The sequence below is a fragment of the Chiloscyllium plagiosum genome, chromosome 19 (assembly GCF_004010195.1).
Source record: "Chiloscyllium plagiosum isolate BGI_BamShark_2017 chromosome 19, ASM401019v2, whole genome shotgun sequence".
NCBI lineage: Eukaryota > Metazoa > Chordata > Chondrichthyes > Orectolobiformes > Hemiscylliidae > Chiloscyllium > Chiloscyllium plagiosum.
The window spans coordinates 52787341-52802148 of NC_057728.1; positions in this window are offsets into that span (position 1 = coordinate 52787341).

A 14808-nucleotide genomic window follows, 5' to 3' on the forward strand; every position below is an offset into this window, starting at 1 on the left:
CATGTTCAAATGCAACAAGATCTGGACAATATCCAGGCTTGGGCTAATAAGCAGCAAGTAACATTCGTGCCACACAAATGCCAAGCTATGATCATCACCAATAGGAGACAATCTAACCACTGTACCTTGACATTTAACAGCATTACCATCACTGAATCAGCATCTTGGGGGTTATCATAATCTAGAAATTCATCACATAAAAACAATAACTATGAAAGCAGGTCAGACTCTTGGAATACTGTGGTGAGTAACTCAGCACCTGACTCCCCATAACCTGTCCACCATTTATAAGTCAGGAGTGTGATGGAACACTCCCCACTTGCCTGGATGACAGCAGTCCCAACAACACTCAAGAAGCTTGACATCATCCAGGACAAAGCAGCCCGCTTGATTGGCACCACATCCACAAACATCCACTCCCTCTACCACCAACGCTCAGTAGCTATGTACTATCTATAAGATGCACTGCAGAAATTTTTCGAAGTACCTCAGACAGCGCCTTCCAAACTCACAACCACTCCCATCTAGAAAGACAAGGGCAGCAGATATATGAGAACACCATCACCTTCATGTACCCCTCTAAGCCACTTACCATGCTGACTTGCAAATATATTGCCATTTCTTCACTGTCGCCGGGTCAAAATCTTGGAATTCCCACCCTAATGGTGTTGTGGAATAATCCCCACAGCAGGTGGGCTGCAGCAGTTCAAGCAGAATGCTCACACCACCTTGTCAAAGGCAACTAGAGATGGGCAATAAATGCTGTCCATTCAGTGACACCAACATCCCACAAATGAATAAATTAACAAAAAAACACCCTCCAAAAATCTTGGCATGTTCTGTTTAATCCTTGGCTGGAATTCTTTGAGGAGGTAACACACACTGTGGAGGAAGGAGGAGCCAATGGGTATGCTGTGCTTAGATTTCCAGAAAGTGTTTGGTAAGGTGCCCATCAAAGGTTATCTTGGAAAATAATAGCTCATGGTGCAGTGGGTAGCATATGGGCATGGAATGAAGATTGGCTAACTAACAGGAAACAGAGAGGAGGTGTGAGTGGGTCTTTTTTCAGATTGGCAAGTTGTAACAAATACTGGAATCTGAACTATTTACAATTTATATAAATAACTTCTGATGAAGAAACGTAAGGTCAGGTTGCCAATTTTCTGGATGGCAGAACGAAAGGTAGGAAAGTAAGCTGTTGAAAGTGGCATAAGGAGGTTAGAAAACTTATTGATAGGTTAAATGAGTGGACAAGTGGAGTATAATGTTGGAAAGTATGAAATTGTCCATTTTGGCAGGAAAAATACAACAAGAAAATTATCTAAATGGTTAGAGATTGCAGAGCTCTGATAAGCAGAGGAATCTGGGTGTCCTCATATATGAATCCCAAGAGGTTAGAATGCAGGAGAGCTAAGAGAATGTTATAGATTATTACAAAGGGAATTGAATACAAAAATTGTGAGGTTATGCTCCAGGTTAAATAGGTCAGTGGTGAGACTGCATCTGGAGTGTGTAGCCAGTCTGAGTGTCCACGCATGGTGATTGGCATTGAAATCTTTTTCCAAAAGTCGTTGCCATATGCGAACCTCAAAACAGAAGGACAAAAAAGTGGGATGGCAGGCCCTTCTCACTTCCAAACCCACATTCCACCCTCCCCTGGATTCTCTTCCCCTTCTCCGTTACCTGAACCCCCTCCTAAACACCACCACTGACTCAGCCCTACTGATCCAGAGCCTGCACACAAGCTGCCAATCTCCGCCTGCCCGCCCTGAACAATCAGTCAAGCTAGGAGTCTAAAGGGCAGTGTCAGTGCTGCCCACATGTTGATCCATCTCAAGGTGTTAGCTGACAGAGTCCATACACTGCATTGAGTTTCACAACATCACAACGCTCCGCTCTGGGAGTGCTATGTGAGAATGTCCTTCAAATGCGTAGAAGGAAGGTCAGCTGATGTTTCACCGTATCCCACAGGGGAGGCAGTGAGTATAACACTGGACAATAACTCAAACATTCAATGAACACTGGACACGAAAACACAACATATTTCCTCTCTAGTTAAGGAAATGTCCCTAACTTCCCTGTAACCATTAATATGAGTGATATATGCCCTTAGCTCCCTGACTGAGTTGGTCTCAACAAATAACAATGACGTGCACATGAATAAAGTGAAACCAATGTAATGTGACAAATTTATAAGTGAAAAATACTCTTTGTGCTCTCCAGTCTTATGTGAGAGGGAATTGGTCAGGAAAGTTGTGTCCGTGAAGCAGGGTCTTCCTGTCTGATCCGGAGCTTCTTTTATAGTCCACCGACAGAGACGGCATGGTCAGCTGACAGTGGTTTCACTTGCTTTGCCGTGTGATCACATGTGTCTCCTGTGCCCATGATGGCACTTTCAATTCCAATTGGAATTGTGTAGGAAACAGTAAGCTGGAATGGAATCCCCTTCCTGTTCCATCGCTGGGAGAAGCTCAGCACAAATAAAGTCATAGAGTCATAGAGATGTACAGCATGGAAACAGACCCTTCGGTCCAACTCATCCATGCTGATCAGATATCCTAACCTAATCTAGTCCCACCTGCCAGCACCTGGTCCATATCCCTCCAAACCCTTCCTATTCATATATCCGTTCAGATGCCTTTTAAATGTTGCAATTGTATCAGCCTCCTCCACTTCCTCTGGCAGCTCATTCCATACACTTACCACCCTCTGTGTGAAAAAGCTGCCCCTTAGGACTCTTTCATATCTTTCCTCTCTCACCCTAAACCTATGCCCTCAAGTTTTGGATGTAGGGAAAATACCTTGTCTATTTATCCTATCCATGCCTCTCATGATTTTATAAACCTCTATAAGGTCACCCCTCAGCCTCCGATGCTCCAGGGAAAACAGCCCCAGCCTATTCAACCTCTCCTTATAGTTCAAATCCTTCAACCCTGGCAACATCTTTGTAAATCTTTTCTGAACCCTTTCAAGTTTCACAACATCTTTCCGATTGGAAGGAGACCAGAATTGCACACAATATTCCAACAGTGGCCTAACCAATGTCCTGTACAGCCACAACATGACGTCCCATTTCCTGTACTCAATACTCTGACCAATAAAAGAAAGCATACCAAAAGCCTTCTTCACTATCCTTTCTACCTGTGACTCTACTTTCAAGGAGCTATGAACTTGCACTCCAAGAGTCTCTTTGTTCAGCAACACTCCCTGGGACCTTACCATTAAATGTATAAGTCCTGCTAAGATTTGCTTTCCTAAAATGCAGCACCTCGCATTTATCTAAATTAAACTCCATCTGCCACTCCTCAGCCCATCTGATCAAGTTCTGCTGTATTTTTCCAGAAACACAAAAGCTTGCTGAAATACCATGAGAATGCTGCGCTGTCGGCAGTGCCAACTTTCAGATGAAATGTTAAGATGACACCCCATCTGTATGCAAAAGATCCCAATGGGTTATTCTGCTGAATGGGGGAGGAGCTTCCCCTTTTCCCACCCCATGTTTATCAACCAAGCAACATTACTTAACATAAATATCTAGGTGCTATTGCAATGCTGTGAGCAGATTCTCTGGTGTATTTCATATTATTGCCATGTTCACTACAGTATTGCTTAAAACAAGACACATTTTACAGAAGTTTTGCATCTTGCACATATCAAGATAAATCACAAGAAATATCAAAGTAACAGAAAATGTTTTGTACTGCACGAGAATGATGTGCTAATTGGTAGGCATGTGGTCTCTGATTGATAGAGGCATTTTTCTTTTGACAGTGAATCTTTGTAGATAGTATGTCCTGCTGCGATTAACCGTCAGTGGTGAAGGGAGGGGTGTGTTTGGATGTGGTCCCAGTCAAGCAGATGCTTTGACTTGAATGGTATCAAGCTTCCTAAGTGTTCTTAGTGCTGCACGTATCGAGACAGATATGAAGTATTCCATTACACTTGTGACTTGCTGTGGAGAATGCTCCAGTTAGATGATGACTGACAATTAATTGCCAAGTTTTATTTAAATTTAAAGCAAGCAGCTTTACTCAAATTGGACAAATCATTGCCCTGAGAATCAAACAAAAATTGACTGTTACCTACTTTGTTCAGTTGAATGTATATGTCCTTTCTGAATACAATGAACAGGGCCCCGTGAATTCAATTTTTTCATATTTGTTTTAATTTTAATATTTTTGCCGCAATTCTCAAGTTCTGTACTACCAATTTATAAAAGTGAGTGCACTCCAAAAGTATTTCACTAGCTATTCGTGCTTTCAAATGCCCAGAGGTCGTGAAAGGTGTTTTATAAATGTAAGTTCTTTCCTTAGACTGAAAGCTGAACAATCCAAGGGAGATGATGGTGAGATGCTAATGTCACTGTAGTAGTAATCCACAGCTCCCAGTCAATGTTCTGGGGACATGGAATTGAATCCCACTATGGCAAACAGTGAGATTTGAATTCAATGAAAAAATCCAGAACTAAAAAAGCTGGTCTAACATAATCATTGTCAATTGTTGTAAAATCCCATCTGGATATCTCAGAAGCTTGAAATCACCTCTGTTAGAGCAGTCCATTTGATTGGCAGCTCATCTGACACTGTCAACATTCACCCTGTCCATCACAGATGTAGAGTGACAGCATTCTTCACCATCAACGAAATCCATGTTAATAACTCACAAAACCAGCATTTTGCAAGTGTCTACCATCCCTAGATCATAGAACATAGAACATAGAACATAGAACATAGAACATAGAACATAGAACATAGAACATAGAACAATACAGCACAGAACAGGCCCTTCGGCCCACGATGTTGTGCCGAACTTCTAACCTAGATTAAGTACCCATCCATGTACCTATCCAAATGCCGCTTAAAGGTCGCCAATGATTCCGACTCTACCACTCCCACGGGCAGCGCATTCCATGCCCCCACCACTCTCTGGGTAAAGAACCCTGACATCTCCCCTATACCTTCCACCCTTTTAGATCATTTTAGAAGGTATTTAAGAATCACCAGCATTGCAATGGGTCTGGAATCCTATGGAAGCCAGAGCAGATTTTGTTCCTTAAAGCACATGGTGAATCTGATTTTTCTTTCATATACAATCAATGATTGGTTGCCATTTACTGAATGTAGCTATTTGTTGAAATTAAACTCCCTTAGCTGTTTGGATGCATTTTGAACCTGCAACCTACAGGATTAACCTAGACCTCATGGTTACTAATTCTGTAATATTAACATGACCCCATCACTTTCCCTCAATTTAGCTCCACTACAAACATTAGGAAGAGGTTCAGGGAGGACTAAAACCATTTGGGAGGGCTGGGTGGGGAACTGTGTGAGACAGCAATGTGTTGCAGGTCAGCCTACCTTTTCAAAGAGAAATGATGCTGAGTATAAGTTTTTATTTTATAAGAGGATGCTTGCAGACCTCACACAACCTCTGGAGGGAGAGAGAGATTGGAACACAGTTGAGGTCCATACAGTGATCCTTAGACCACCAGGCACATTCTGGCAATGACAGTACCTGCCCATTCGCTGTCTCCTGTCGCACAGCCAATGTCCCAACCAAATCAATAATTACCCTTCAATTTAACTTCAACATTAGCTAGTGGTCCTTATAAGGGAACTTCCGGAAATGCTGAATCAAACATAGCAGGAAGTTTTCCCTGGTGTGTGGGAAATACTAATCACTCAAACAACATCATTAAGAGCGAATGTCTGGTCATCCTCACATTCCTATCACTTGAAATTGCTATGCATTAATTGGCTGCCAATGATTTGCATATTACAACAAATAATAGCAACCTCCCCTACTGCTATGGCTCTTAGTTGTGGCTACGTCTGCAGAAAAGTTGCTCACTTGGAATGTCATGTTGATGTCTTGCACAAATGTCAATCGCACCTCACAATGCCAGGTAATGACCATCTCAGACAAGAGACAATCTAACCATCTCTCCTTGGCGTTCAATGGCTTCATTATTGTTGAATGCCCCACAAACAACATCCTGGGGGTTATCATTGACCACAAACTGAACTAGACCAGCCCTATAAGAATTGTGGCTACCACAGCAGGTAAGAGGTTAATAGTTCTGCAGTGAATAACTCACCTCCTGACTCCTGAAAGTAGTGTGATGGAATACTCTCCACTCGCCTGGATGGGCGTAGCTCTAATCAGACGCTCAAAATAACTGGGACATAACAGTTTGTTCACTCTGTCCACCACTGATGCAGAGTGGCAGCAGTCTGCATTATCAGCGAAATAAATGGCAACAACTCACCAAAGATTTTTGACCACATCTTCCAAACCAGCAACCTCTACCATACAGTAGGACAAGGGCAACAGATACATGGGAACATCACCACCTGCAAGTTCTTCTCTAAGCCACTCATCATCCTGATGCAGAAAAATGTTGCTGTTCCTTCATGATCGCAGGTCAAAATCTTGGAACTCCCACCCTAATGGTATTGACCTGCAGCAAATGGACTATAGTGATTTTAAAAAGCAACATCTCAACAGGTGGTTCAGGATTGGCAATAAATGCTGGGCTGGCCAGCAATGAGCACAAACCATGAGTGAAGGAAAAACAAAATCAAAATGAATTCCAGGGAAAGGTTGTAACACGTAGTGTTTTATTCCTTCGTACTGAACAGAAGAGAAGGATTCATAAATGTGTCATGATAAATGAGATGAGAGCAAAATGGCTGAGATTCTTTCACGCCTGAAAACTCCAGTTTGAACTTGAAGTAAGGAATTAGACATAGACTTGAAAAGGGGAAATTTTCAGGGTTACAGTGACAGAGCAGAGGAATGGGTTCTTGCAAAGAACAAGCAGAGAGGTAATGGGTTGTTTGGTGTATTTATGTCAGCCGAAAGATAACACCATAAGACATAGGGTCAGAAGTAGGCCATTCAGCCCATTGAGATACTCTACTGTTAAATGAGATCATGGATCTGATAATCCTCAACCTCATTTTCCTGCTTTATCTCCATGACCCTTGGCTCCCTTACTGATGGGACCAGCAGATGGGGATAATGTAAACATGAATGGCAAGAGTTTCCTCAAACCTTTTCTTGAGCCACTGTCGAAACACAAGCTTGTATGAGCCTTACTCCCACAAACTTACTGCCAACCTGGAGAAGAAATTCTTGGCCCAGATGGTTCCCATTGGCAGGCACATCAAAGCCATGAGTCTGTGACCTTAAAATAAGCCCTTAAAGTAAATAAAAGGGGAGAAATCCTTTCACGCAAAGAGTTATTGTGAGCATGAGGAACGTTTTGTCACAGCTGAAATCTGAAATCTATTACAGTCTTCAGGAGGGTGTTGGTTACTGTAATTACTTAAAGAACAATGCAGAGCAAGCTGGGGAGGCAGCATGGAAAGTGAATCTGTATTAAATCAATTATGACAGGGGTTCAGTTCAGTGAAAGCCAGGTCCACCTCCTGTGCTGAAGTGTCAATGATTTGATGTAACCCACTCCAGATGTTTATGACTGTGCATGTGAATCGTTTCAGTTTCTTTCTGTACACTCTTTCTTTGCTGCTTTCCTGACCTTCTGCATTTCAGAAATTTTTGTCCATGAGAATAATATAACAGACTGAAAGCGACCACTCGCAGAAACAGAGGAACAAGAGAATTCTCAGCAACATTGTGGGTCTTCTGGTTGAATCCGCAGAGAAATACTAACATCCCACTATCTCTCATCCTGTTTTATTGCAATTCACGTTATACTGCAGCTATAACCTGGAGTTTACTTGCTTCTGGTCAGTCCAAGTCCCTTGTCCAATAACCTATCCCAATGCTCCTGGTGATGGCGGGATTGTGTCTTTAAGATGAGGTATTAAATTGAGGCCCCATCTCCCTCTCAGGTAGGTCAGAAAGATCCAGTGGCTAATCATTCAAGGGTAGCTGGTGGCACAGAGGTAATATCGCTTGACTAGTAATCCAGGATGCCAGTTCTTGGGACACGGGTTCAAGCACTTCATTCCACTTCCCCCCCACCACCCCACCCCCATAGCAGATGGTGAATTATGATTAAAATTCTGGAGTGAAAGAAAGCTGATTGATGGCAACCATGTAAACCCTGTTAATTATTGGCTCACTAATGCCCCTTTAGGGAAGGAAATCTGCTACCCTGATCTGGCTGCAGACAAATAAATGGCAAGTGCTGGAATCCAAAGTAGACAGGCAGGAGGCTGGAAGAACAAAGCAAGCCAGGCAGCATCAGGAGGTGAAGAAGTCGAGATTTTAGATGCAACCCTCCTTCAGGACTGGGGGTGGGTGTGAGGCAAAGGCAGGGTGGTGAAGTGGGGATAGATGAAGACAGGTAGAGGGTACGACCTGGTTGGTCAGTAGGAGGAATGAATCCGGTTGGTGGCAGGGAGGAGTGCTGGCCTACACCCGGCTTCAGGCCTCAACAACATGGTTGACTCTAAGAGTTGGATAATAAATGCTGACTTTGCCAGTGCTGCCCACAATCCAGGAATGAATAATTAAAAAACAGTTATCCCCTCAACCTAAAACAGATCCCATGTTATCTCACTTCTAAGAACACACAGTTGGCTATGGAATGCTTCGGGACATCTAAAGGTGGGGCAAGGCACTATATAAATGCAAGTAGTTTTCTTTCTTCTTGATGAATTGTCAGCACAATTGTCTCACCTGGTCATTGAAACACAAAAGAGATGTTGAAAAAGCTGCAGTAGTGGGAGGCCAAATTCCATAAAAGACAGCCGCAACATGAGAGGACGTTGAGTAGGGGAGTTCTCATCTTCACCGCATACAATATCCCCAAGTAGAACAGGAGACTTCCACCATCTGCTATTGGTGGTGGTGGGAGGTGGTGTTGCCTGAACCCATGCCCCAAGAATTGGGGTGGCACGGTGGCTCAGTGGTTAGTACATGCTGCCTCACAGCGCCAGGGACCCGGGTTCAATTCCAGCCTCGGGCGACTGTCTGTGTGGAGTTTGCACGTTCTCCCCGTGTCTGTGTGGATTTCCTCCGGGTGCTCCAGTTTCCTCCCACAACCCAAAGATGTGCAGGTTAGGTGAATTGGCCATGTTAAATTGCTCATAGTGTTCAGGGATGTGTAGGTTAAGTGCATTAGTCAGGGGAAATGTTGAGTAATAGGGTAGGTTACTGTTGGGAGAGTAGAATTGGTCTGGGTAGGTTTCTGTTGGGAGGGTCGGGGTGGACTTGTTGAGCCGAAGGGCCAGTTTCCATGCTGTCGGGATTCTATGATATTTACCGCTGTGGGATTGATTCTCATCTTGTGGACTCAACGCAATTCAAGATTGAAGATATTGTGGCCTAGAAACAATCTTAAGAACCTAATTGATTGCAAAACACTACAGAGTGCCCTGAGGCCATGAAAAGTGCTACATAAATACAAATCCTTTCTTTACAAATTGGTCGAAAGGAGGATGGTGTAGTGCTGATATCACATGACAGGAAATCCTGAGACCCAGGTGAATGCCCTGGTGATGTGGCTTCAAATATCACTGTGGTAGATGGTTGTATTTAAATACACTTAAAACATCTGGAAAAAAAACCAAGCTTGTTGATGGTGACCATAACAACTGCCAGTTTTACCTTGTTTCCAAATCTCATCTTACTCACTGATGTCCTTTAGGGAAGAAAATCTGCCATCCTTACTTGGTCTGGTCTACATGTGACTCCAGACCCACAGTGCTATGGTTGACTCTTAACTATCCTCTGAAATGTCTGAGCAAGCCGCTCAGTTCAAGAGAAATTAAGATAGCTGGCCTGGCCTGGCTCGTGATACTGCTTATCCACCAATGAGCAATAAACTGAGAAATTCCTGGGAAGACTCAACAGGACTCACAGCATCTGTGGAGAGAAAGCAGAGTTAACATTTCAGGACTAGTGACCTTTCTTCAAAGATGTTAACTCTGCTTTCTCTCCACAGATGCTGCCATACCTGTTGAACTTTCCCTGCAATTTCTGTCTTTGTTTCTGATTTCCAGCATCCACATTTATTGGCAGATTCTGTGAATAAGAAACTGCTGTGAGGTGTGCTATAATTGACCTCCATGGTGGCCTGAGTGAATCCATACGTCAGTATGCATCGGCCCTTGTTTTCCAACCTGATCTCCTGCTTCAGGCAATGCTGGATTTCCTATACCAAGGAATTCAGCAGCATGGGGAAGCCCATTCAGCCCATCTTGGCTGTGCCAGCACTTTAAAGGGTGATCCCATTCATCCCCCTCCCCCTATTATTCTGCAGACACTTCTTTCTCAGCTATTGATCCATATCCCTTTCAATGATGATCACTGAGTCTGCATCCAGCAGTGCATTCCAGATTGTAACCGCTTGCTGAGTGAAGATGATTCCTTTTAATCTCCGCTCTGCTTCTTCTGCCAACTGGCGCCCTCAGGTTATGGGCCTGTCGGCCAGCTGCTCTGTCAATGTAAGTCTGAACATCCCAAAACCACAGCCTTCCCTGCTGCAACAATCCCATCTTCCCTATTCTCTCCTGGAACTGAACGCACACATATCCATCACTTCGACCACTTTTTTCCCAAATCAACGCTCATCACATTTAAAAAGAATGGCAGATGTAAGGGCAAAGGTGGGAGTGGGATTGGGATGGGTTTCTCTTTTTCATTGGACTCAGGCAGGATGAGTAAAATGACCTCCTTCTGCATAGTAATATCATTCAAAGGTCAAAGGTTGCAGAGTTTATTAACAAGTGTGGGATCTCACGGGAAATGAAGTGCAACATATATCTAAAACCGGTTTTTGCATCAGTCATCAAAGTCTACCCAAATACGTGATGAGAAGGTTATACAAGTTCTGGCTTACCTTGTTAGTCTGTCAAATCTCCAGGAATGATTTCAATAACACAGGGGCAGCTCAGTGGTTAATACTGCAGTCTTACAGAGCCAGGGACCTGGGATTGACTCCAGCCTTGGATAACTGTCTGTGTGGAGTTTGCACATTCTCCCCGTGTCTGCATGGGATTCCTCTGGGTGCTCCAGTTTCCTTCCACAGTTCAAAGATGTTCCGGTTGGGTGGACTGGCCGTGCTAAATTGCTCATAGTGTCCAGGGATGTGTGGGCTAGGTGGATTAGCCGTGGGAATATACAGGGATGGGGTGAGTCTGAGTGGGATGCTCTTTGGAGGATTGATGTGGACTTGGTGGACTTGGTGGACTGAATGGCCTGCTTCAACAGTGTAGGGATTCTATGATTCTACTACAAGAATTAGGAACAGCAGTAAGTTTCTAGAACCTCTTTTGCCTTTCAATAAGACTGTGGCTTCAAACCCCACTTATGCCTTTGACTATCATGTTCATCAAGGGTCCACTTCTGCCTGAAAAAATATTCAATGACTCCACTCCTACTCTCTGGGGAAGAGAATTTCACAGACAAGCGACCTGAAAGAAAAATAAATTCTCCTCAGCTCAGTCTTAAATGGGAAAGTCCATATTCTTAAACTGCACTCTGCTAATCCAGAATCTCACATTCTACTTGGGAGAGCAGATGTTTTCCTGGTCATGCCATTTCCGTCTCATCAGCAATGGCCAGGGCCTAGGAAACACTTAGATCTCACCTTCATCCATACAGGTAGATTAACCTGCACTCCATCTCTCTGAACATCACTCGTCCTGTTGCTGTCAACTATAACTTCCAAATAAATAACAAAAACGGAAAAATAATCACAGGGAAAAAGAAAAAGAAAAAGTGATTTGAAGAACTAATTAGCATGGGAGGGAAGCCTGCTTCAATCAGAGATCTGGATGAATGAATTGAAAAGGGTCAAAGTCTCTCCTTTACAGACCTGGATTACTTGATACAATTCTACCCTCTGCTGGAAGATGGGAGCTACTACATCTCGAGTTGCACGAGTTGTGCAAATGGTGAAGCACTCCCTTTAATATATTAACATTTTACTTCTGTCCCCCCACAAAATAATTTGAGTGTCTACTTATGCCTTTGTCATTTATTTGCTGACTTGCTCAGAGTCCCTAGCCTCAAAGGCAGTGCTATTTATGCCATTTATGATGTACATAATAACTTGATTATTAATACATGAATGTGTTTGAGTCCACAAACTAAAAGAAAATCAAATTGGACTTGTTAAATATTCATCTCTCAGTTAGGGGGGCCTGTACGTCCTCTGCAACGAACATTAAATCATTCACCAAGATCTACATTGAAATATATGAAGTTAAAATGAATGTTGATCTATAATAAATTTGTCATGCTCTGTTTATTTGGGATATCCAGTTGTGCCAGTGACTCCACAGTTTTACCACTAGATGGAGGCTTCCCATGCTAGTTCCTCTATATTGCAGAACCATCAACATACACCTTCATGTAGCACTTTCAATGTGAGAAAAACTTCCTAAAGTTCTTCATGGAAGTGATTATCAGAGATTTGACACTGAAACACATCAGGATATATGAGGGCATGAGGAGGTTAGTTTTAAAGAGGAGGTTAAAGGGGTAGAAAGTTGAATAACTTGAGGGAGGAAATGTAAGAGCTTAGGAGCCAGGCAATAGAAGGTATGGAATGGAGTTATTAAAAATTGGGGCTAGTAAAGAGGTGAATGGAAGAGCATAGATACTAATAGGCTCTAAGGGCAATTGGTTTAATCTTGTTTTTGGAGGACAATATCCATTGGAAATGTTTGAAACAAACAGTTCCATCCTTTTGTGACAGCTGGTGCTGCTACTCACTGACACTGGTAAAATATGTACTCAGATTAGCAAAGGATTAACTTGCATTTTAAAAAAAAATCCTTTTGCCACCTATGGATATTCCAAAGAGCTTCACAGCCAATGAAGCACTTTCTGAAGAGGAGTCACTGTTATATCTTGGAGAAAGACGGAAACTAATTTGCACACAGTAAGATCCTAAAAGTAGCAATTGATAATGACCAGCAAATTTATCTCCTGGTGCCCTTGAGACATTCAGACAGCTCTGTGGGTCAAACTGGGCCTTCCAATTTAGGGCCCAACTATTTATTTTCTCAGTTAATTGTGTGCCTTAAAAATGAATTGGATCCCTGACTGTGTTTTGAGTAACTTTGAATATGTTCTTATTGCCTCCCTGGCTTGTTTTCCTCTTCTGAGGCATTTCTTAAAAGCTACTCCTTTCACCTAATTAAAAGAAACACGCCAAGGGTTCAAAGGTGAACTGGCACATGAGAAAATCAGTTATAGTTAATACACCTCAACTCACTTTCATATCACATCTTTATACCTTATTGTTTCATTGGGTTTTGAAACAAACTTCTATTGTGTAACTTTGCAACTCTCAGGTTTACAGATCTACATCCCAAATATTTCACATTGAAATTACAGAAAGTGCAATAAAATTCAACACAGCATGTCATACTCTGAAGTGCCTCAATATAATGTCAGTAAATGTGATACTTACTAGATATATTCCACATCAGGGGATACAGCCCAAGAGCGTTCCACAGTCTCCAACCTCTTAGTGTACCATTGGTGGCTCAGTGGTTAGCACTACTGCCTCACAGCACCAGGGTCCCAGGTTCGATTCCAGCCTCGGGCGACTGTTTGTGTGGAGTTTGCACATTCTCCCCGTGTCTGCGTGGGTTTTCTCCGGGTGCTCCGGTTTCCTCTCATAGTCCAAAGATGTGCAAGTCAGGTGAATTGATCATGCTAATTTGCCCATAGCATTATGTGTATTAGTCAGAGGGAAATGGGTCTGGGTGGGTTACTCTTCAGAGGGTTGATGTGCACTGGTTGTGCCAAAAGGCCTGTTTCCACACTGGAGGGAATCTAATCTACCATGGTTGAACCACCTTAGAGTGTAACCGTTCCCCATTGTTCTGTGCTGATTGCCCCAAACCTTATTGCACTTGGTGCTAGATCTTGGAATGTGCCAGTCTACAATACTGAGTTGAGGACAACTCTTTGCACTGGAAGACTAGCAGATTTCAGGCAGACCAGAGAGCATCTCTCACCAAGCTGCTGGTTCTCTAGTCACTATTGCTATTGGTTTTGGTGTGTGTCCCAGAACAGCCAAAGCGCTGAGTCGCAGAGCTGCTTGGGATGAATCTCAACGAATCTCATTGTTCTCTGGAATGTCCATGCAAACGCTGAAGAAGGAAGTGGACACCAGTCTCATCCCCATTGCTTGCACATCAAGGCTAATTCTGTGTGGAGGGAATGAGACTCTGGGCAGATGGGAAGGATCTAGCAGCAAGTCTCCAAAACAGTAAATCCAGTTGTCCAAGATAAAGCAGCAGTACTTTTTTCATTCATTCATGGGACGAGGGCATTGCTGGCTGGGTCAGCATTTACTGCCTGCCCCTAATTGCCCTTGAGAAGGTTGTAGATTGTATGTTATAGGTTGACCTCCAATGCTGTTAGGGAGGGAGATCCAGGATTTTGACCCAGCCACAGTGAAGGAGCAGCTACATAATTTCAAATCAGGATGGTGAGTGGCTTGGAGAGAAACTTGCAGGTATTTATTTGCTGAATTTGTTCTTCTAGATTTTAAGGTAATTGAAGAAGATTTAGGGGAGATATCTAGAAGTAGGTTCTTTACTCAGAGAGTGGTGGGTGTGTGGAATGCACTGCCAACAGTGGTAGTAGAGTCAAATATATTAGGGACATTTAAGCAACTCTTAGATAGGCACATGGAAGTTAGTACAATGGAGGGTATGTACGTTAGTCTGATCTTAGAGTAGGATAAAAGGCTGGAACAACATCGAGGGTCAAAGGGCCTGTACTGTGCTGTAATATTCTATGTTCTATGTCTATGTGTGGTCATGGGTTTGGAAGATGCTGCTTAGGAGCTTTGATTTCTGCAGTGCA